The sequence below is a fragment of the Dermacentor silvarum genome, chromosome 5 (assembly GCF_013339745.2).
Source record: "Dermacentor silvarum isolate Dsil-2018 chromosome 5, BIME_Dsil_1.4, whole genome shotgun sequence".
NCBI lineage: Eukaryota > Metazoa > Arthropoda > Arachnida > Ixodida > Ixodidae > Dermacentor > Dermacentor silvarum.
In genome coordinates this window covers 2,575,783-2,598,149 of record NC_051158.1, presented here as the reverse complement: position 1 = coordinate 2,598,149, position 22,367 = coordinate 2,575,783, and the positions used below count along the sequence as shown (strand labels likewise).

The 22,367-nt window shown below is 43.7% G+C and overlaps 1 long non-coding RNA gene across 2 annotated transcripts; it reads left to right on the top strand.

The window, feature by feature from the left end:
- Positions 1-21,902, top strand: LOC125945296 (uncharacterized). 2 transcript variants are annotated; one of them, XR_007466794.1, is made up of 3 exons: positions 1-131; positions 14,819-15,117; positions 21,786-21,902. It is a non-coding gene; the product is annotated as an uncharacterized LOC125945296 (long non-coding RNA). The 2 variants fall into 2 exon arrangements; XR_007466793.1 differs by lacking the exon at positions 1-131 and adding an exon at positions 7,698-7,793.
- Positions 21,903-22,367: the final 465 nt, after the last annotated feature.

Here is a 22,367-nt window from a genome sequence, read left to right as displayed (position 1 = left end):
AAGTGCAGCTAAAGGACCAAATTGTTCGTAAGGCGTAACTTTGAGCCATAAGTACTAGGACCAGACTATTGTTTAGAATTCTTCGCGTGCACTGAACGTTCGCAACATTTTGGATTTTGCGTCACATCACGGTAAGTTTATTCCAAATTTATGTTCTCGCAATTTGGAGGGCGAAATCACAGCTATCCAAGGAAGGAAGGAAGGAAGGAAGGAAGGAAGGAAAACAGGAGGCGAAAGGCAGAGAGGTTAACCAGGTTAAGTGTCCGGTTGGCTACTCTGCACAGGGGCATGGGGTAAGGGCAGAAACGATTAGAAAACAAGAGAAGATTAAAAATAAGAAAAAAAAACGAAAGACACATCAGATCCGCACAATTCTATAGTTTTTCACGAAGTCCTGTTTCGTTTAACAAGCATACTAGCGCTTGAAATATTGCGTCTACTGGATGTCATAATTCCAGTTTTAAGAAAGATTATTTTATAGGGAAGAAGACACGTGCGCGGCTTAGAATGTTGATAAAAGTCATAAAACTGTTAAAGTTGGTAAAGGAATATTAGTAGTTAGTATTTAGTTACTGGTTTATTATTCATATTGAAATTTCGGATTTCAGACTTCTGAGCCTGTCAAACAATTCAATTTGTCCAATTTGTCTGTAAGACATGCAGTTAAAACCACAACAGCGTATCTTTGAAGCGGTCCGCAAAACTATTCAGGTCGCGTTATTGCATCTGGCGACATGGAATAGTAATTTTAAAAATTACCCACACAACAAAGGCACTAATAAAGTTCGTGGCAAGGCTGTCAGCGGTAGTGATTGCACTTACGGGTAAATTACAGTGCAAAGTACGAGTCCGCCGTGACAGTGACGTTAATAACCGACACATGCGAATTATCAACCAAGTTGCGTATCGCAAGGCCTCCACGTCGCATCGCTTGCAGACGTCGCTCGCACGTTTATGTGGTTTCACCTGTGGTGTCCACCAGCAAAGCAACCGGCTTGAGCGTGAGCGATCTCTTGGGCGTCGCTTGTCGACGTCGCGCGCACGTCCTGCGACAAGGATGAATCGCGCCCATTTTCATGCCGAGAATGCAGGGGACGCAAACAGCAGTTAGCGGCGTCACGAGTTCACTATGGAAGCTTTTAGCTTAGACGCTTCGGCATAGTCAATAAGTTGACATTTTTGTTAAAGGTAACAGGGCGTTTACATACCTTGCAGAAGTTCCGAAGTCATTAAGTTTCTCACTGTCTGTCGTGTTTTTTTTTTGTTTGCGAGAAAGTACCGAGATGCGTTAGTAAATAATTTAACGAGAATATCCCAGAGTCATCGAGTCGCAACAAATAGGTGATTTTCCAGAATGCAGTATCACTGTATTCGAGAAAATCCAGTGTGTACGTTCCACCAATCAATAGCTTAATTGAAATACGGAAGCATATCTTGTTATTACATTCACCATGATTACGACAGCAATAGCTGCCAAGTGCATACGTGTATATATACCGGGTGTTCAAAATTAAGCTTTACGGAATTTTTAAAAATGGCCTGTGGCAGGTACCATAATCTTTATCGCTGAGTTGGGTTATTCGAAGAGGCGGACATTAGTAGCACGAGAAATCGGAACACATATTCGACTAAATAATAAAAATTGACTAATGAACTTCTTACTTAAAACTTTACGGCACATCATGAAATTTACGAATTGTACCCGGTGAGGTTGCAAGACGAAATGAATTTCGTCTTGCAAACTGGTGTCAACTTGAAATGAATTTCCAGGATGACACCAGTTTCGAGATATTATTTCCCAAAGTGTGGGACGAAATACATGGGCATTCCAATTTCTTATGTGCTTCCAAGTATAAAACAGCACATTGGTAAAAAAGTAACAGTGCATTTTTACGACGAGTTCGATGGCGCATATCTCCAAACTGGTGTCATTCTGCAAATTTATTAAAAGTGGATACGCCTGACAAGCTCACCGGCTAGAATTCGTAAATCGCAATATATGTCGTAAAGTTATTAACTAAGAAGTTCATTATTGAAATTTTGTTCATTATAGTTGAATATGTCTTTCGATTTCTCATGCTACTAATGTCCGCCTCATCGAATAACCCAGCTCAATGATAAGAATTATGCTACCTGCAACAGGCAACTTCTAAAAATTCTGGAAAACATAAAAAATGAACACCCTGTGTAGCATTTGGGAATATACATACATATATATATATATATACTTAATCCTCCAAAAAAGCAAGCACGTTCCCAGCTGTTTTGCAGAGAATGCAGTCTTGAAATAAGCTTGACTTTCATCATGCACCCTCTTCTCAATCCATACGCTAATCCGATTCAGTTTCAAGACCATTCCACAGGCGCGGTACCTTGAGCAACAACCTAATCTTTATGTAGAAAAGAAAAAGGATGCAACCACCCTTCGAGTAAAAACCAGGCATCCCTCTCGAAATTTGGATGCTGGTAAGAACATTAATCTTAACATGATGATGTTCCAAAGAAGGTGTGACTGAACAATTTCAATCTAACTGATGCTAGAAAATAAACCACTTCCAATGTTGATTTAACTGCTTTAAGTGTAACACTGATACTTGAACAGAAGATTTCAATTTTTTGTGCAAGTAATGTCCGTCTCTTCGAGTGGACCAGATCATGAACTGGAATTGTGCTATCTACCACAGGCAACCTTTAAACATTTTTGAGTCTTCGCGAAACACCCTGCATAGTCCCATGGTCCTCCCACCATCCACCCAGTACACCCACCATTCACCCAGCACGCACACCATTTATCCACCATCCAGCCAGTACACCCATCATTCACCCATCATTTGCACAGGTCACTCAGTGTGTATTCTACCGTCCACCCAGTACACCCACCACTGAGTCAAGTCACCCAGTAGGTATTCGACCATCTACCCAGCGTCCACCCAGCACTGTCTATGTCACCTACCTTCCACCCAGCATACCCACGATGAATTCCATAGTGCCCAGCACCTCACCCAGCATGCCGAGCACATTTTGCGGCATTCCCGGCATAAGACTTATGATGGGCAATGCTGGGATTTTCAATAGGGAAGCTTTTACTCCAATAAAAGCCTATTCATTCAAAGCGATTCTCAAATTGTTACTCTAAGTTCAGTTTTTTAATCGAAATCAATTATTATTTTTGTGAATAATGCGATAAAACGTAGAAGAAATTTAAAAGCTGGGAATAAGATATTACGGATCATCTTCTCTGTGAATTGAGATCAAACCAGTCTTTTTATACCCAATATGCATGATCGTGAATTGTGTAATGTTGTCCAGTACTTGTTTATTTCCTTCGTCTTCCATCTTTGCTTAGAGCGTTCGCTCTTTTTTAATATATATTCTTTCTTAGTCAGTACTAAACGTGCTCTTCTGAAGGAAGGCATTTGCAGAAATGTGAGGTTGCAAACGTGAAACTCAATTTTTCATTAGCATAGCTTGACAAGCATTTACAGACAGTAAGGCGAGCGATTGAGTCAGTGGGAAATCCGCGGTGGTAGAATTCCGTCATGCAAGACCTAACATGACACATTACGTGTTTCTGCATGAAACCGACCACTTGGGCCACTTGGTATGAGCTCGTAGTTGGCCAGTACACCAGAAATGGTGTGTGAAACATTGACACAAGAGGTGTACAAAATCGTCAAATGTAACAATATGTCTGTTGCACTTCTGTTTGCGTACAGATGTCTACGCCGCACTTCCATCCACATATGTCGCCTACCTCCAGGTGACGTCACTGCCTGTATGTCTCAAATTTGGCATAATCGCCGGCATTGCTATTTTGCGTAGCGTAGCGTGTCGGCCAGTGCAGAGCACAGCAGTAAAAATTGCGTGACATAAACATTGTGGCATTTGTAAGAGCGCAGCATATGAACTGCATGATATTCTATGTTGCATGGTACAAAAGTAAACGCAGTTGTACTTATCACCGTTAATTGTGATCATTAAGACGAACATTTGACGAAAGCAACCAGCGATTATTCTGAGGGTGCGTAATTTTTTCAGCTCAGTTATACAAGCTCCTGCGCTCGCTCAGAACCTTCGCGTTGTCACTGCGGGACCAGCTAACTCGCTCCCATAGAGCTTTGAGGTCCACATACGTTCGCAGATTTTTACAAGTGCCCTGTTGATATCCTCGGAATGTAGTCAGTTTCATTGTAACGATCGCTTTTCATTGATTTGCTTCCTGAATAGTGACGCCGCAGCTCGTCTACTCTGCGCCATCGTGTAATCAAGCAACGTGCTGGTCAGTATTAGGAAAAATTGAGACAAAATGTAATGTTATCCCGACTATGGTATCATATATTTACAAAGGTCTGTCCTACAAACCTGAACGTCAAATTACAACTTTTTAGATTAATAGCAAAAAAATATCTGAAGGTTCCAAGGTGTGCTTAGTCGCATAGCGCCCCGGCACACCGTAAAAAATAGTTTCATTCATGCTGAAGTTCACGTGATTCAAGAGCATGAAAGCTTGCAAGACAAGCAGGAAAACTGAGTTTCACTTACAATTTAGAACTCTTCAAAGCTCGTAGTTACTAAAATTTATGAAGAAATGACATCGCATTCATCTTTTGGAGATGACTGACAAGGTTATTGTGATTATCCAACTTTCGTACCGTGTGTGAGTAAGCGGTGGTGTATATATTTTGTTTTAATAAACAATATTGTCTTTATTTGTTCGCTTCAGTGGGGCGGCGTTCGTGGTTACATAAAACCCCAGAAAGAAGAAGAATAAAATTTAATCCCACGTGCGCTACGGTTCTGATTAAGTTGGGATGTTTTCCGGCTTCGGGTGTCTGCATGAAAGCACTTGAAAGCACCATATATAGGATGATAGTCACCCGTCTTCGCTACAAGCCAGTGGCGCGGACCTCGAGAGGCTAATCCACACAGCGGCGGCCAGCGGCTTTGGTGGAATGCCGCTTGCGGTCTTCAAACCTTTGGGGCACTTCCTGGTGCCACTTCTTTCCAAACAAATGATGTGTATGTTAGCTGGGTAAAAGCGTTGCTTTCGTTATTTTTATTTTTTGCCCGTATTTTTTCCTCGTATATGCGTCGTGGTTTGCGCTTTAGATCACTTGTTTGTTTGCTCTTTTCCTCAATTGTGTTTCCCGAACATTTATATATTACGTTGTGACCGAAATTACTTAGCTGATAATCAGCACTCCGTTCGTTCTTCTCTTAAGAGCTTTCACATGCGATGTTACTCTATTGTGCTTCGACATGCACCCAGTGATGGAATTCTGCCTGAACGTACTCCATTGAAAATGGTCCACACCCAGTGACTCACGTTGGCGTGAAGGAGCTAATTCACACGCCACACGCGGAAAAACTGGAAAGTGGTGAAATTCGCAGAGAGTGCTAGCCGCTTTCAAACCTACCCGACCTGTCCATTGTGAAAGATGCGTATAGTGGTTCATGCGTACGGCCTTGATGCTCACTTGGTCGCATTGAGATAACTAATCTTCATCCACAGGAACGTTTATGGGCAATGTTTTTTTTTCTGTTATTTGCCATCCTGTGAGGATGTGAAATTCTGTGAGGCAGAGACTTGGAGGTTAACAAAAAAGCTCGAGAACATGGTGAGGACCGCAGAAAGAGCGATAAAAAGAAAAAAATTTAGGCATACTATTAAGAGACCGCAAGAGAGCGGTGTGGATCAGAGAGCAAACGGGGATAGCCTATATTCTAGCTGACATTAAGAGGAAACAAATGTAGCTGGCCAGGCCACGTGATGCTTCGGGTTTATAACTGGTGGACCATTATAGTTACAGAATGTGTGCCAAAAGAAGAGAAGCGCACTCGAGGACGGCAGAAAACTAGGTCAGGTGATGAAGTTGTAGCGCCCACCGACGCTGCCTAGCGCGAACGCTAAGGTCAGCGTTCTCGGCCGGCGCCTTGGGGCCGGCTGCGACAGACGAGAAAAATAAAGTTGGGCGGCGCGTGCCAGCGGCGCAAGCACGGCACGCGCTAGTCCGTTCTGAAAGCCTGCTAAGCTGGTCCTCTTGTTCTGGCGCTCCGCTGCGACCCCTCGGTTCTCGACAGTGGTGACCCGGACGTGATCGGCCACGACGCGCACCGGCCACGGCGCTCACCAAGCCACGGCGCTCACCGGCAACGACGCTCACCGGCCACGGCGCTAACCAGGCCACGGTACGAGCACGCCGGCCACGGTACGAGAACGCCGGCCACGGTACGAGCACGCCGGCCACGGTGCGAGCGCGCGGTCACGGTACGAACACGCCGGCCACGCGGAGCGGTGACACGTCAGCTACTCTCACTCCTCGGATCATGGCCCGGCGCCTAGCGCTGACTGGCCTGACCCTAGCCCTGATGGTTCGGGCGACTTCTACGAGGACCAGTTTCGGCTCGGGAACGCCAACAGCCTACGGCCCGCGGCCCCTTACGATGCGGACCGTCAGCGGGCTCTGCTCGAGGGACCGCTCCATCGGGCGCCCGAGCAGCAGCTAAGCCTCACTTGTCCTACCAACGATCCGGCACCGTGTTCGATATTGGCAAGCTGCAGCACCGTAAGTCACCGCAGCTCGTCGTTCAGTGTCCGCCTCGGCTGCGGGAGTTCGCGGGTTCGAAACCAGGCGGCCACCTGTTACCCACCAGAATACAAATCGAGCACAAGCGACCCCCGGCCAGACGCCCGGCTTTCTTCAGGGGTGCTCGCTTGGGAGAAGCTCCACTTAACTCGCCGTCCCCGTCGGGGGATTACTTTCGAACAACCCTGCAGCCTGCAAAGGTGGTTACAACCCGGCCTGCGCGGCTCCATGCACCTCGAGTGATGTATCGATGCGCAGTGTTGTTCCAGGAGCTTGAGACGCTGGTCGTCGCGGCCTCCGCTCGGCTGGCCGCCTTCTTAGTAGGAACGACGGCGCGGCTCGTTCGCCGCCGTCACGTTCTTCCTACAAAGTTAAGGAATTTGCAGGTGCGAGTTGGTATCAGCTAGCGCAAGACAGGGATAATTGCAGATCGCTGGCAGAGGCCTTCACCCTGCAGTGGACATAACTATAGGTTGATAATCATGATGATCATGATGGTGCGGATGAGAATCAGAATGAGCAGTTGAGGTGGCATACCGTCCAAACGGCTAATACGGATACGCACATGGAAAACATCTTTATATTCGCCACTGCTATTGCTGTAAAAAATAAAGAAATGGTTTTCCTACCTTGGGGAATAAAGTAACACTTGTATCCCAGTGCTTCAAATTCAAACTTATTATTTGTCATCTTCGTTTCGCTCTGTCACATTGTTTTAGAATGTATTGATGCATATTATTAAAGTAAATCTATCCTCAGCAGCTTCAAGATTAATCAGCCAGATATATGTCAGTGCTTCAACGTCGCCGTGATTGTATGCAATGCATATTCACTGAGCCGCGGTATCAATACATAGCATTTATTTTGCGAATTGCCAGACAAGTGTTTCTGCACCGCATTCATTCAATCTAGATAGACATTGCACCTAATTCCCTAGATGGCTCGACGGGATTCATTCGTGCATGTTTATTGCTCGTTTCTATTCCTTTCGATTGAATTCGGTGCATGGTGAACCGAGCACGTGTTTGACATATCGCATCTAGAGGTCATCAATGGATTTGCGCTATTGTTTCTTTTCGTGCAATGCTCAGAAAGCGCTACGCAATAACGGTTTTATCCAAGCAAGGACTCTGGTTGCGTGAATGCTTCGCTGAAATAGGAGCTTCTCTTCCTTTCCGAAATTGCGCGGTTGGAGGCAAGTACAAAGTAAGAATATACCTCATTTCTTGCGGTGCCCTTCTGCGCCATAAACGATTGTGCACGCCTGAAAACATCACTTGAAAGAAAAAAAATTCATCACACCAGAGATGATCTTCATATTAGTGAAAAATGCTACGAATTATAATTTAAGGAGCAGTAACGCCAATGTCAAAACTTTTATATTTATCACTACATAAAGCTTTGCGTATTTTAGAATACTTGTTTTTGTCTCATCAATTAATTTCCAAACGTCTGGATTTTCTTTGTAAAGGGGCCTCCTTCATGTAGTCATTGGATGTTAGGTGGCCTGCCTAGCGATGCATCTACAGCTTGGTTAGTCTACTGATGCTAAGCCTACAAAATGAGCTTGCAATTTCCCTGCCCGTATTCCAGAAATGTGCCGTTTGTGAGACAGCATTGTTACAAACAAATACTACCTTACTCATATTTGGGGACCTTTTCTTGCTCCTTCGACAAATCAGAACTGCTAGCTTTCTTTCCTAAGTCCACCCTACCTTTAATGTGTCTACACATGTCATTCATTCCGAAGTAGCCAGCACGCTGTTCTTCATTTATAAATTTAACAAAGATGAGGCTACACTCTCATTACCTTCATGCTTAGGATTACTGTTAAACATGATCCTTCGGTGCAAGACACACCTTCGTGTACCGGAGCTTTTTCGAACGTTGTTCCCGATGTTATGCAAACGAATTTTGCATAATATTATGGCGTGCGCGACGCAAATAGTGGTGTAAATTGAATACACACAAGCGCCAGCCATACCGCTGGAATGTGCCGTGAATCATGCATAAATTACAAAAGCCCAATACTGGGCGCAAGTTGTCAAATAAAGACGTAAATTGTTAACTATATAGCGTATTTGGCAGTTCCATTCTTCACCGACAGGACACCGTGACAATATGGTTGCTTGCCTGGGAGAATTCTTCTAATGCATTTACCTGAGCCACGTGAGGTTGTTGACAACTCGAGAAATTGTACGCAAAGCTGTCCTCAATGTGTTCAGTAACATTATCGGTCTCCTCTGGTACGATGTAGCAGTACTTCTCAAAAAGGTGCTCTAGGTCATTCAACCTATTCGAGCACACAATCCTGGCAAAGTTACGCATAATGTCTCGTCTCTCGACAGAGCTACCTTCAAGTCTGTATGTGGAATCATGTAGTAGAAAAGTAGGCTCCAGACTTTTCATAGCTGTTCTCAAATGAAATATCAATCAATAATGTTGGAAAAAAGTCGCAGTTTCCCACCGAAAGGCGAAGCATCGATTGCGATAGCAAATTAGTAGACAGCTATATGTTAGGCCTGACGTCAAGAGACAGGAAGAGAGCGGTGTGAATCAGAGAGCAAACGGGCATAACCGATATTGTAGTTGACATTAAGAGGAAAAAAGGGAGCTGGGCAGGTCATGTAATGCGTAGGATGGATAACCGGAGGACCATTAGAGTTACAGAATTGATACCAAGGAAAAGGGAAGCGCAGTCGAGGACGGCAGAAAACCAGATAGGGTGATGAGGTTAGGAAATTTGCAGGCAAAAGTTAGGTAAATAGCGCAATACAGGGGTAATTGATGATCGCAGGGAGTGGCCTTCATCATGCAGTGGACATAAAATATAGGCTAATATAGGCTGATGATGACAGCACGTAACTTTCCGGAAAATAACAACTGATGTCAAGAGAAACTTGTTTCTGAGGTAACCCAAGGTGGTCACTTCTACACAAAGCCTCTGGTTTAGATGTGGATGTCTCTCTCTCATTTTCAGCCTAAAGACTTGATGCCTCAATTTAGGCGAGGTGAATTGATGAAGGGTGATTATTTCTGCAATTTCCCCATGCTTGCATTATTTTTTAAACAATATGATGTGTTTATTCTGCCATTACTGAGATCTTTTACTAGCACTACACTCTACTACGGGCATCTGGTGACATGCTGTTTCTTTCTTTTATTTTTTGCAATAAGGCCATCATAATGGTGCATCGCATCTTTCCTGTTTATTATCTACAATTTTCTCACTTGACCTAAAGTCCAGTATATTACAGTATGAGGTGCACCAAATAATGTAAATACTTATTCTATTGCAAAAGTCTTCGTGGAACTTTTATATTTACCTGTGTTTACAAAACGGGATATTTCAGTTGATATTACATACGTCGTTTTTATTAGATATTCATATTCGATTCTCTGACTCAGTCTTTTTCTCCGAACACCTGTAAAATTAAAAATTAAATTATGGGGTTTTACGTGCCAAAACCAGTTCTGATTATGAGGCACGCCGTAGTGGGGGACTCCGGAAATTTGGACCACCTGGGGCTCTTTAACCTGCACCTAAATCTAAGTACACGGGTGTTTTCGCATTTCGCCCCCATCGAAATGTGGCCGCCGTGGCCGGGATTCGATCCCGCGACCTCGTGCTCAGCAGCCTAACACCATAGCCACTGAGCAACCACGTAGGGTCGAACACCTGTAGTTTATGTACATTTTGCGCAACGAATAATCTTGTGCAATGTTTACTTTTATGCATTACGTTCTTCGCAAGCTTTGCTGAAATGTTAACGCCAAACTGCAACCGCAAATGGTCAGTCGTCGATGCAGGGATGCCATGAAGACAATGGTGATGTGTGATTCGAAAGAAGCATGTTGAGAGGTCTGTGTACAAAGAAGTACGACATATATCTCAATACATTTAATCATTCTGTATCTTTTCTGTTACAGTGGCACATGAACAGTTTGGATGATTTGTGAAAAATGACCACGCAATGGTGGCACACGCCGAATGAATAATTATCCGGGTAGCGCTTATACGATCACACAAATAAGATCAAAGAAACCATACTTCGCGCTAATACTTAGGGTCTATGTGCTGTAAAGACCCATCTTAGCTGACATTATGCGTACATACATTTTTATGTCTTCGTATGTTGTTTCATTATCACTTTTGCAAAGTTGGCAAAGTTGTGCTCTCTGGCACAACTTTGCCGGTGCAAATCCCATTATGCGTAGTCCGGAGCATAAACTGATGCGCAACAACATAGTGGGGCGTAAAAAAATTTCGGAAATAAGATGCCGTTGAACATTCAAGTTACTTTATTATTAGGTGCGTGAGATCCGAGACACGTATGAGCTGACAGAACGTTTACAGGTTTGATGTTCAAATGTATTCTTTATTACGCTGGCTCACGGGCCTACCAGGAGAGCGACTGGAAACAATGACTTGAGCAAGAAAACCTGCTCTTTTTATAAATTAAAGGTTACATTATTAGCCCTATTCTTTCTCGAGAACTCTTCCACTTAACTAGCACCAAAGTGACAGAGTAAAACTACTATACTACGGTTGCTCGTACCCAGCTGCACAACAGAACATCTGCACAACAAGGATCACTCTTTTTCCACGCGGTAGAGTAGTACTACTCTACTGCTACTAGACCATCCAGGAGATGTAATATTCACTTACTCTATCCCTGATGAAATACAAGTACCCTGAACTAGGGTCCTATATGTGAAAGGCACCACTTCACTGTCAGAGTCTTGTTTAAGATTTTGTTACACGTTTTATTTTTTTAGTGTTTTTCTACTAGTAAAGGCGTGTAGTTATAAGATGAGACTAGCAGTCATGCAGTATCGCAATTTATAAGCATGGAAGAAGCGTACATGACCATCCGCCAAAATAGAAATATACGAGGTGTTTGGTCTATGTAATTTTTAAAGTCTGACTGTGTTCCAGTCCATTCCCTGCGCTGGTATACTTGAAGAGGCGGGGGGAATTACTTGCATAAAAAAACACGCCTATTTGAGTATTTACCAACAATTCACTAATAAAAAATTTACCTGTTGCTTTACGCCACGTCTTGCTATTTACAAATTGTCGATGCTGAGCCTGCAAGAATTCCCCACCTAAAATAATCCGGCGGCCAACTTCACTTTCTAGATGTGCGCCATCAAATCTGCAATAAAAGAGTGCCAACGTTCCAATTAGTTTTTAACAAAACACGGTTCCTATGAATTGAAGCATGAAAGTAAGTGGACCGCCAATGTATTCCTTCGCTAATTGTGGGAATTAACGTATCAAAAGTGGTGTCATCTTGAGAATTATTCCAATCGAATCCGCCTTGCGAGCTCTTTGGCAACAATAGGTAAATTTCCAACTGTGCCATTAGTTCCTAGTTAAAGGCTCAATGAGAAGACATTGGTAATTTATTTGAATACGAGTTTCAATTTATTGTAAAAAGAATGTCCGCCGGCGTGACGAATACAGCTCAAGGATTAAAATTGTGCTATCTGCTCCACCAGATTTTTTAAAAGAATACGTAAACACACTCGCAGAAACGCTTGGTATATATACAGTGATTGTGTAGCTTCTAGAATTCTCAATAGGACTAGCAGGGGAACCAGGAACACTAGTCTGTAAGAAAGAAAAAAAAAACATTATCTAGACGTTGGTGTACTCAGCCCACCTAGATGAACTGTCCACAATAAAATAATGATGTAGCATACAATCACCATGGAATATTCTAGCTATTGACCCTTTTCGCGGCGATCCCGTGGGCGCTCCCACGTTTGATCAGGTGGTGACGCGTCCATTGCTTGCCTCAACTGCCTCCGTTGCCTCCTTGTTTAAAATGGATGTGTATGACGCCGGCGCGGCTTAGAAAACCTCTGTTTTCGGAGATATCGTAGACGGTGACTAGGTGGACGACACGAAGGTTTGATCACAGCTTCAGATAACATGCAAAAGCGCTTTCGGAGCTGATTAAGCTATGTCAAAACGGCACAAGCAGCGTATATGGTGCTTGTTCTAAAAGCGGGGCTAAATATCTATTCCAAGCTATCCAAACATTCCGCTCATGAATTCAGTCAGGATTAGTGTGTTTTGCTCTTTGTTCTTTATTTGGCAAATATTTTGAAGCAGTGGCTTGTCAGTTTCTGGCTCAGTGAAGTTCCTCGGTGCGGCCACTATCTGATTATTTTCTGCCTAATCGCTCCCGGGTGTGCTCCGTTCCGATAGATTTGGTCTTAATGCGCACAAGGCTTGAAACGTAGCTGTTTTGTACATTGTAATACCTTGTAGCACATATATATCACAGCTAGTAACTGCTTCCTCTTATGGACCGTCACGAAACATTCAGCTTCGACCATTCGTGCGCCATCAGTGTAGTCTGTCATTTATTGTGCGTATACAGTGCGCATATATTCAAGTGTGCGCCCATTCACTTATGCTTGATACGTTGGCGATATAGTGGCGTAAGTTTTCCTGCCATTTGGGACAGATGTGTATACATAACGTGCGCGAAACTTACTATGACAGGAAGCGGCGCTACTCCCTTTGTCATTATTTAACGAGTGGTACTCACTCTTGTGGACGTTCTGGGGATGAAGCCCTTTCTTTGAAGGTTAGCGATACAAGGCTGGCGGATGAGCAAATTTCTGTATCCACGAGGAAAGCCGTACATCTCGAAGTGCCGGTAACACGTTCGGACAGTTGCAGTAGCGGTCCGCGAACTTGGCCACACCGATTCAGTCCATTCCTTAACATGCCAGTCACTATTTTTGCAGCCAACTACTGCACACATCTTCAATTCGCATGATTCAATCTAGCATGATTGGAGCACAGTGTGTTAGCGAAAACTCAGTTGCATTTCCGACAGCTGGTCGCACAGAAGCAAGGTAGAAGCGGTAATGGTATCGTATTCGTGCGCGGTCGCTGAGGAGACATAAGGCGCGCCGCCGTCAGCGCCATCTCGTTTCTCTAAAACAAACTGCTCCCCGAAAAGGGTCAATACCTAGTTCGAAACGCGTGAGATAGCTTTAAATAAAGCAACGGTTGCCGTAACTGACTAAACTGACAAGCCCATTTGTAGATTATTGTAATTAAAGGTAATCGTCAGGACTTTTCAAGCAGCACTATAGCTCGGTTCTGGTAGTACACTGATTTAAGCAGCAATATATTCGGTTTGTCTAAAGGAAATTGCCATCTGGGACACACAAGTTGAAGCAATGCAAGTAAAGAAAACAAAAGAAACAAGGTTTGAAAAATAAGTGACCGACGCTTCCATTTATTAAAGCTGGCGTGTATTTATATCTATATATTTGAAAAGTTTCTTTCATATGCGCTCTATTTTACCAGTAGTAACTTATGGCGGAGGGGGTGTTGTGCATCCAAATTATGTGCCCGTAGCGTAAGACAGCATTCGCTAAAGATTCGCGTGGCGCATGAACTCTCAGTTATAAACTGTAAACCGTTGCTGTAAAATAGCAAGGCGAGTTGACTGACTGGAAGCCAGTCACATCAGCTAAGTTGGCACTCACCAATAGCGTGATTTGGAGGTGGTAAATTTGTTACCGGTTGGCGGCGAAACCTTTATTTTAATCAACTCTCATTTTCATGAATACTTACGAAGGAAATGATGTCGCTAGTTTTTGTAAATTGTTTAGTGTAGCCTTCGTATCTCATTAAAAAAGGCAAAAACAAGAAAGACAAGTATAAGAACAGGAGGAGGAGAATAGACGAGGAGCTGTTGGAAGCTCGGTTCAAGTTGAGCTCCACTGGACACGAAATACCGTGATTTTAAAACGTTGCTTCATTGCCTATGGTGTGAAGTGCTAGTGCAATGGTTGAAAAAAGGCTCGGGCGCATCTATGAAAAATCAACGCGAAGTATGAATGGGACGCGGGAAGAAACACAACATAGGCGTCAAATAACGACCCTAAATTTATTTACATCCATATAAACATCTACAGAATAATCAGAGCAACCTTGTTCGACGATGTTACCGAAGCCGACTAGCCTAGCTGTGCGTTCTCGTGAACTACACAGACAATAGGCTTGGTGAAAATGAAATATATCTCTTGTGAGGATAGGTGGCCGCATTGCGTAGCACTTTTTTTTTCACGAAAGCTATGTTCGCGTTAGAAATATACCAAGCATTTATGAACTGTTGCTGTTTCAAAACCGTAGCGCTTTGAAGCCATAGATGAAAATAACGTTTTGTATATTTTTTCTGCCCTTGATATTGCAGGAAAGTGCGAATGGTATAAGGCGTTGTCACCAGACGCCTATATAAACGGATGCAGCTGCAAGTAGGGAATCTGAAGCTTTTACGAGTGTTAACAATGAAAAAGGCTTCCAGCTTCCATGTTTGGATCCTTTTGGTCGTATATATTTTTCTTCTGTCCCCATTGCAAAGGGAAAATCGTTCACTTGCTGCGGTGGAACATCGTCGTGTGGAAATAGAGGAAAGAGGTTATTACATGTACCGCCCTCAGCGTCCAACAACACGTCCACCAAGAACACCATCATCTACACGAACTCCATGCGGTGAGCAGCAACTTGCGTGTTCTGTTGAATAGCTAATTTGTGTTCTAAAATTTTGGCACGAATCGTCATCGTGCAATGCATGGCAGCCAACATTAAAAAAATGTGTTTCGTTGCGTTATGAGCAATGGCAATTATAGCAAGCGCGAAAAAAATAAACGTGCCTGAAGCACGCAATTACTCTGGCAGTTTAAAAAAAAGGTACCGTCATTCGTTTATAGTGTAGAGAAACATCAGCAATGGCTAGCGGATCTCTGCCGAGAAAAGCTGTCTTGATTGATGATTGGTGGTTGTGGTGGTGAAGTTTATTATATTTTATTTTACTACGGATACGGCTTTCACGCTTTATAGGTGCCATCTGGGGCGCTATAACGGAAAGTTATTCCAAACTGTTGTATTCCATTTCTGCAATCAGCCTTCCATGATTGGGCAATATGTTTTTCGGGCCACCCCCACTTCGCCTGTCTGTCACGCGACGTCAAGTAAAACCGCGATAGCCCCTCACCTGATAGGACATGTACACACTTATTTTTCATGATTAGAGTGAACAAAAAATATTTATTTCCAATTCTACGCGTTTTTCACCATCAGCCCTCCACAATTAGACAAAAGTTTTCGGGCTGCACCCACTTCGGCTGTCTGTCACGTAACGTCAAAAAACCGCGAGAACTCACCACGTCAATGTGACGCGTACCCCTTAAAGACGCATTAGTATGCCGAACAAAACTGAATATTTTTTTTTGAAATAGCCAGCGACTGCCCGGTCTGAAATGAATGGACGATGGCTGCCTGCCTATCGCTCTGTCACAGGCTACTGGGAGCTTCCAGGGACGATGGATATATTTGCGTATAATGAACGCTTTTTGCATGGCGGTATTACCTTCCGAGCCATTTCGACAATTACAGTGGTGAGCACTGTTAGGGTGAACACCTCATTAGTATTCAAGTTGCGATAACTTCAACATACCGTCTACTTCAGGGGGGAAATGTGCCGATTACAACGCCTATTAATGATGCCGATAAATAAAATAATAGTTATTTCGTCCTAAGCATCAACTTCTATAGGCTCGTGAATACCAATGAGGTGTTCACCCTAACAGTGCTCACCACTGTACATCCCATCACTGTGCGAAATTTTCTTTGCTGAGGATTCGTATTAGGTGTATGTTTACCCTTCCATTGCGCGCAGATGCGATTTGCTACCAGACACTGAAATCGAAGCAAGAAGAAGCGGGCCAATCGCAGGGGCCGTTTCCAAACTTCTCATCAGGTTATCAACTTTCATTGCGCCAGCCCGACCCCACCGAAAGCCTCCCTACTTCTGAACGCTTCTCGCCTCTGTTCAGCCAATTAGATAAAACCGCGCAAGTAAGACAAGGCTATTTGCTTTGACATCAAACAAAAGTGACCTCCTATAAACGAGGAGACCATTTTGTTGGTCTGTTCAAACAACGCGGCGAGTCACCACATTTCAGTTAAAAACAGATTGGAATAATTTAATGTTATGGGGCCCTATATTCCACTCACTGTCGGAATCAACATCGTTAAAGCATTTTTTTGATAGCTACCTGTCCGGGACCGTCTGGAGTTTCGGAAAGCGCTACCAAAATCAAGCCATTGGTTTTTTTTTTCAGGCTTGTAATTAAAACGCGAGTGTGTTTAAGACCACCGAAGCAGATCGATGACGACGGCAACGAAAATAATATAGTAGTTACGTTGAGTGACGTTGATATCCTACTAGTCCAGCGTGGAAATCTTGCAAACTGTCCCATTACTTGTGGTGATCACCAAGGTAGGGCACTGGGTAAACAGAGCCCGGCTCAGAGGCATTATTATTTCATGTGGCGTCCCATAACACTAGTTGCCATAGTAAATAATGGAAGCAACTAGCGTTATATTATTTTATTGGATTTTGCGATATGCGTGACGGCAGTGAAGTAATGTGTATATGGGAGATGAGCGGGTGAGCATGCTAACCTCTGATGTATTTTTTCTTATTTATTGCAAGGGAGCTGTATATTTAGACAATTTAAGCACTGCAGATTTAAGGTGACTGAAAACATACACATAAAGATAACGCAAGGAATTTCAAACTTCAAATAAAATCACCCAGTCCGGCGGTGTTCTTGTGCGGCATACACAATGCGGATCATGCATGTGTAAAACACATTTACACAACTGAACTACATTTCTTTCTTATGAAGATATTTATTGCACCGAGGCAACATCGCATGCAAGCATTCCACATATGGGGTGCAACACACTGCTCCTTAGAAAGAAAAGCACCACTTGTACTAACACTAACAGATAAAAACAAAAACAGAGCAAGAAAGAGCACATTTGCCGCCATAGGGAGGCAACGACATACAAGTAATCAATGGAGTGTTTCAACTTCGGCAACTGCGTCGTCCGGTTGAAATTTAGTTCGCACATAGTTGGCTCTTTACGGTGAGCAATCATTCAAACTAACGTTACTGACGAAAAAACAGCACGCTTAGCATCATGAGTTGTAAAGATATCACATTTTATTTGGGGGGGGGGGGAGGAGGATGAGCTACAGCAGACACCGAAGAAAAACTTTGAATAAAATCCGCATACCGTTCGAAGTTTGATTCTATGCGATGCAGATAATGTGTCCTTTGATTTGTTTTTGCTAATTGGGCTGCCCAGTATACGGAAGGCAGTAATTTTGGGGCATAATTTCGTATCAGGCAGGAACAGCGCAGGGCATTTAGTACAAAGCGTTTAGGTCGCCAAATAGACTCGCAGACCAGTGGCTTTGTGTGCAGCTATTTTGGAGGTCACAGGGAGCAATTCTGTAGAGGACGAATATTACTATTTTTACATCGCATATAGCATCATTTCACAGAAGATTGCAGTGTGTATTCGAGCAATGTTTTACTGTAATGCTTATGAAAGCAGTGTCAGTGGAACAAAAATGACGTACTTGACAATTATGGTGATAAGCGAGAAACATGACACATACCCACTTAGAGATTGCGCCAACAATAATGTTTTGGTTAAAAACAACATCGAAAGCTTCGACAACATGAATACCAACCACGGCGTCAAATCCACACCGCTACGTAGTTTACACAGTAGCTCGAAAATATTCACAGCCGACGAATGCCGTAATAACATCACTTCAAGTGTAGATGCAAGCGCTCCAATCTCATAGGTGGTTTGCAGTTTCACTCGTGACATCAGCTTCAGTAGGAATTTGGCCTCAGGGTTGAATAATTCCGATGGCGGCACCTTCAAAACTACTCACCGACCTTTAGAACAAGCAGCCTTTAACACAGCAACTGCCTCCTCACCCAGCTGCGGCCTAAATACTGAGATACACAAACACTGAATTAAAAAAATGCTGTAAGGATACTTCAAATTTGAAGGTAATATGAAATGGCATGCCACCGACAATTATGAAATGATGTCGACAGTACAACGATGACCGAGCGAAAACGACGACATCAAGTACAATGGGACGGCTACGAGTGTACGATGATTCACACGTGGTGATTCACTCAGTCACATGGTTATGCAATGAAGCTGGAAAGATGACGAAGACCTGGCAGCGAATGCAAGACAGCGACTGTCTGATAGCTACGTCATGACGGCGTAGCGACAATGGCCTGACGGCAACTGTGTGACAACGATGACGTCACGACGAGGGCATGATGAGCTTTGGATGACGAGATTAGAACGACGATGACAGAACGACCATAACGACATCATGACGACAATGTGACAGCATATGCATGACGATGACTGTATGAGGACTACTGTTTGAAGATGACACAATGCCGATGATGCCATCACAACGGTGTGAAGACAATGGGTTTAAAATGAGTGTATGATGACGATGGAGTTACGGCTAGTGCTTCACGATGACTGTATGACGAAATTGACCTGAAGCGCTGGCATTAAGAGTGTTGGTTGACGAAGGTGTACTGACGGCGATATAACGACCACGATGGCATAATGACGGCTGTATGAGAAAGAATACCTGACGAGTGCATGATGATAACGGTGAGACGACATCAGCCGAAATGAGACTGTGAGGACGAAAAGTTAGAATGACGACCACTGAACTACCACAAAAGTATCCCGGCAACTGCATAACAGTGAATGCATGACTACAACGGCATGACGATGACGACGATGGCATACCGACGGTATGAGGACAATGGGATGCTCTTCTGGACATCTTGGACATCTGGACGAGCCAATGGACGTCTTGACGAGCCTGCGGGAGGACGTCAAGATAGCGCAGCCATCCTGATCTTGCCATGGCGTCTTTTCTACCCTACCAACCTTCCTCCTCACGGTAAATGGTTTTTTTTTTGCCACTCTTGAAATGTAATCTACTAATATTATCTAAGTTGGCGTTGTTAATCGAAGTTTGTCTAAGTCTAGCCTGAGCGTCGGTGTTTGTTCGCAGAAAACTATAATCAGCAACGGCTCGAGCGTCATCGTCTTCTTCGATAGCTGGCACGTTGGTGCCCCTGGGAGCAAGCGCGCGAACGCGATCATGCTATTGCTGCCGCGTTCGTTGTTGTCTCCTTCCCCAGCTGGCTCCGTTGCCGCTCATCACTATAGTGTACAATTTCACATCTCTTCTGTTGTCGTAATTGGGAGGCCATGTTTACCAACGTTACTAGATTACCTCTTCCGTAATCTAGTAACGGTGATGTTTACGGGGGTATGAGCCATTTCTTAAGGTGGTATGAGCCATTTATTGTCTTAGGTGACGGACAGATTTAATTTTGGAAGCAATTTAATTTTGACGAATCGCAAGCGTCAGTGGCGGGCGGATGCTGCTAACCACGCCGCCGAACAAACTCCAGGACATCGAACGCAAGCGTTTGTGGTTCGACAAAAAACTTGTCCCTTATCAGTGTGATCCTCTACGACGAACAGCGACACAATGCCTTGGAAGTGTTGAATGAGCATACCACAGCGAATGCAAGGCTTCTCTGCTGACTTGCAAAAAATGACCGATGAAGTTTCCCATGTTCAATAAAAATGTGTTTCACTGCCAACTTGTCTTCATTGATGTCACCAATATGCGCACAATGCATATTTCGTTAATCACACGGTCACATTCAACTAAACATAAAGTTGATGGCAAAGGGGAAGGTTATACAAAGGGACAAGCTTCGCTTATCATGCATCTGCAGGGAGCAGAAGGACCCTTTTTCTGTATTGTGCATTTCGGAGCAAAGCTTTCCACCTGATCTAATATCTAGCAAAATAAATCATTTGTCGCACTCAGCATCTTCCAAAGCATCCTCAAGAAGTGTGTCAATTTGAGCAGTTAAGTCAAAACAGCCTGCTGACGAAAAATGACTGCATAAGGGCTTGCATTGAAATTGAGAACAAAGAGAGCAGAAAGCAGGTACTTTAGATTTCCTTCTTAGAACCAGACAAAACCAAGCCAAGCAGTTACATCGCACAGAAAATCTAATGTTGGAACGATGTCCACATACGCAAAATCCACAGACAGTGCCTTGAGTGCTGCCATGTCGAACAATTTTGGCAGACGCCAAAGAGGCTGAAGGCGAAAGCCTCCGCGCTCAAGAGACATTTACAAAATTACGTGACATTCTTATTCGAATGCGTTGTTACTCATTACGTGTTTTTTCGACCAAAGGTCCCGGGTTCGAGCAACCTAATTGACGCTACCTTAACTCTGCCTTAATTATCCTCGCCCAAATTAACACCAAAGGTCGAGGGTGCGACTCCCACCAATGGTCGTGGGTACGAGTGCTTTAATTAGCTCTATATTAACTAATTGTATAAAAATTACCTCCGCCTTCACGCCAAAGGTGGTGGGCTCGGTTCCCATATAAGCTCGAGCGTTCGACTCCCACCGAAGGTCTTGGGTTCAAGTGCCTGAATTAACTCTGTCTTAACACGATCACGACGGTCACCCGCGTACCGCCAAAATTGTTGTGGGAGCGTTACCATATAGGTAAGACATGATGCCGGGTCGGCGTAGTAAGCAAATTACTACACCAAGTCGTCCTCGTGTACGATTTCACATCGACGACATGGTTTGCGCACAAGGATGTGAAGGTCGGCTAACCAATCACACATAGAAGGTTTTCGCCTTGAAAATTATATGGGACTACTACAGTAAAATGTGCTTGCTTTTATGCCATGAAAACTTGTTTAGATGGTGAAAAGACAGCGCAGCACTTAACATTAAGTTGAGACAACCGAAAAATGCGTCCTGCACACCGACCATCTCGTCCATGGGCACACTATTCCAAGGTTCCGAAAATATTTCAACCAGTGCAGTTATTGTGAACGAGAGCGCTACCACGGCGGCCCTTGTCGTTTTTAATCCTTAAAATGTACCTCCCTGTGTCCCGCTATAAATAACAAAACGCCTCTCTGAGCAACAAATTCTACTGATTCGCTAACCCACCACCGTAAAATATGCTACAACAGCGTTCATAACAACCGCACTAATTCAAAAACGTTTTCAACACAATTCTCTCATAATAAAAAATAAGTTTCTCTGGCGAATCTTGGCTTTTCTGAGCACTGTAATGAGTGAATAATTTTTTACACCGAGCAGCTTCCTACCCGGAAGCTGCTCAAAAAACTTTTTTAGGCAGGATTTTCAGAACAATCTGTCACATGTAATTGTATTTTTCTCGCAGGTAAGAAAGCAAATCAGACTTCGAAGGGATAATACTGTACCTGCCAGTGCCTGGTGGACCTCAGCCTCTATTTGACGTGCAACTGAGTTGACTGCTGTGGAATTTACCAATAAAACAATGACACCCATTTGTGGAAGATGCACTGTCATTGTGGAGGCGGTGGAACAGAAATACTTTTACCCTACCATGTACACGTGCCTACTGTAACCATAGGCCTGCGTCATGATGGACGTCATTTCCTTAATTTTCGAACAGTTTAAATTTGTGTTATTTTTGTCACTTGGCATTTATCAGGAATGTTGCGGGGTACAAAAGCTCACACCTTGAAGGCATTGCAGAACGTCAACAGTTGCAGCCGAATGCGCATATGTATATGCAATACTAATGCAGTATTTTAGGATACCGTGACATTCTTTCTGTTTGTGTTATTCTTTCGCTAGTTTCGCGAAATTGACGTAGGATCTCGGACACACGGCAAAGTTCTATATCCGCTATCTGCGAGGGCGAATTCCGAAATCACAGTATCTGCAGCGCAGATCACAGGCCCTGTTTTTATATCCCGAGAGCAGTGCTGGAAAACGA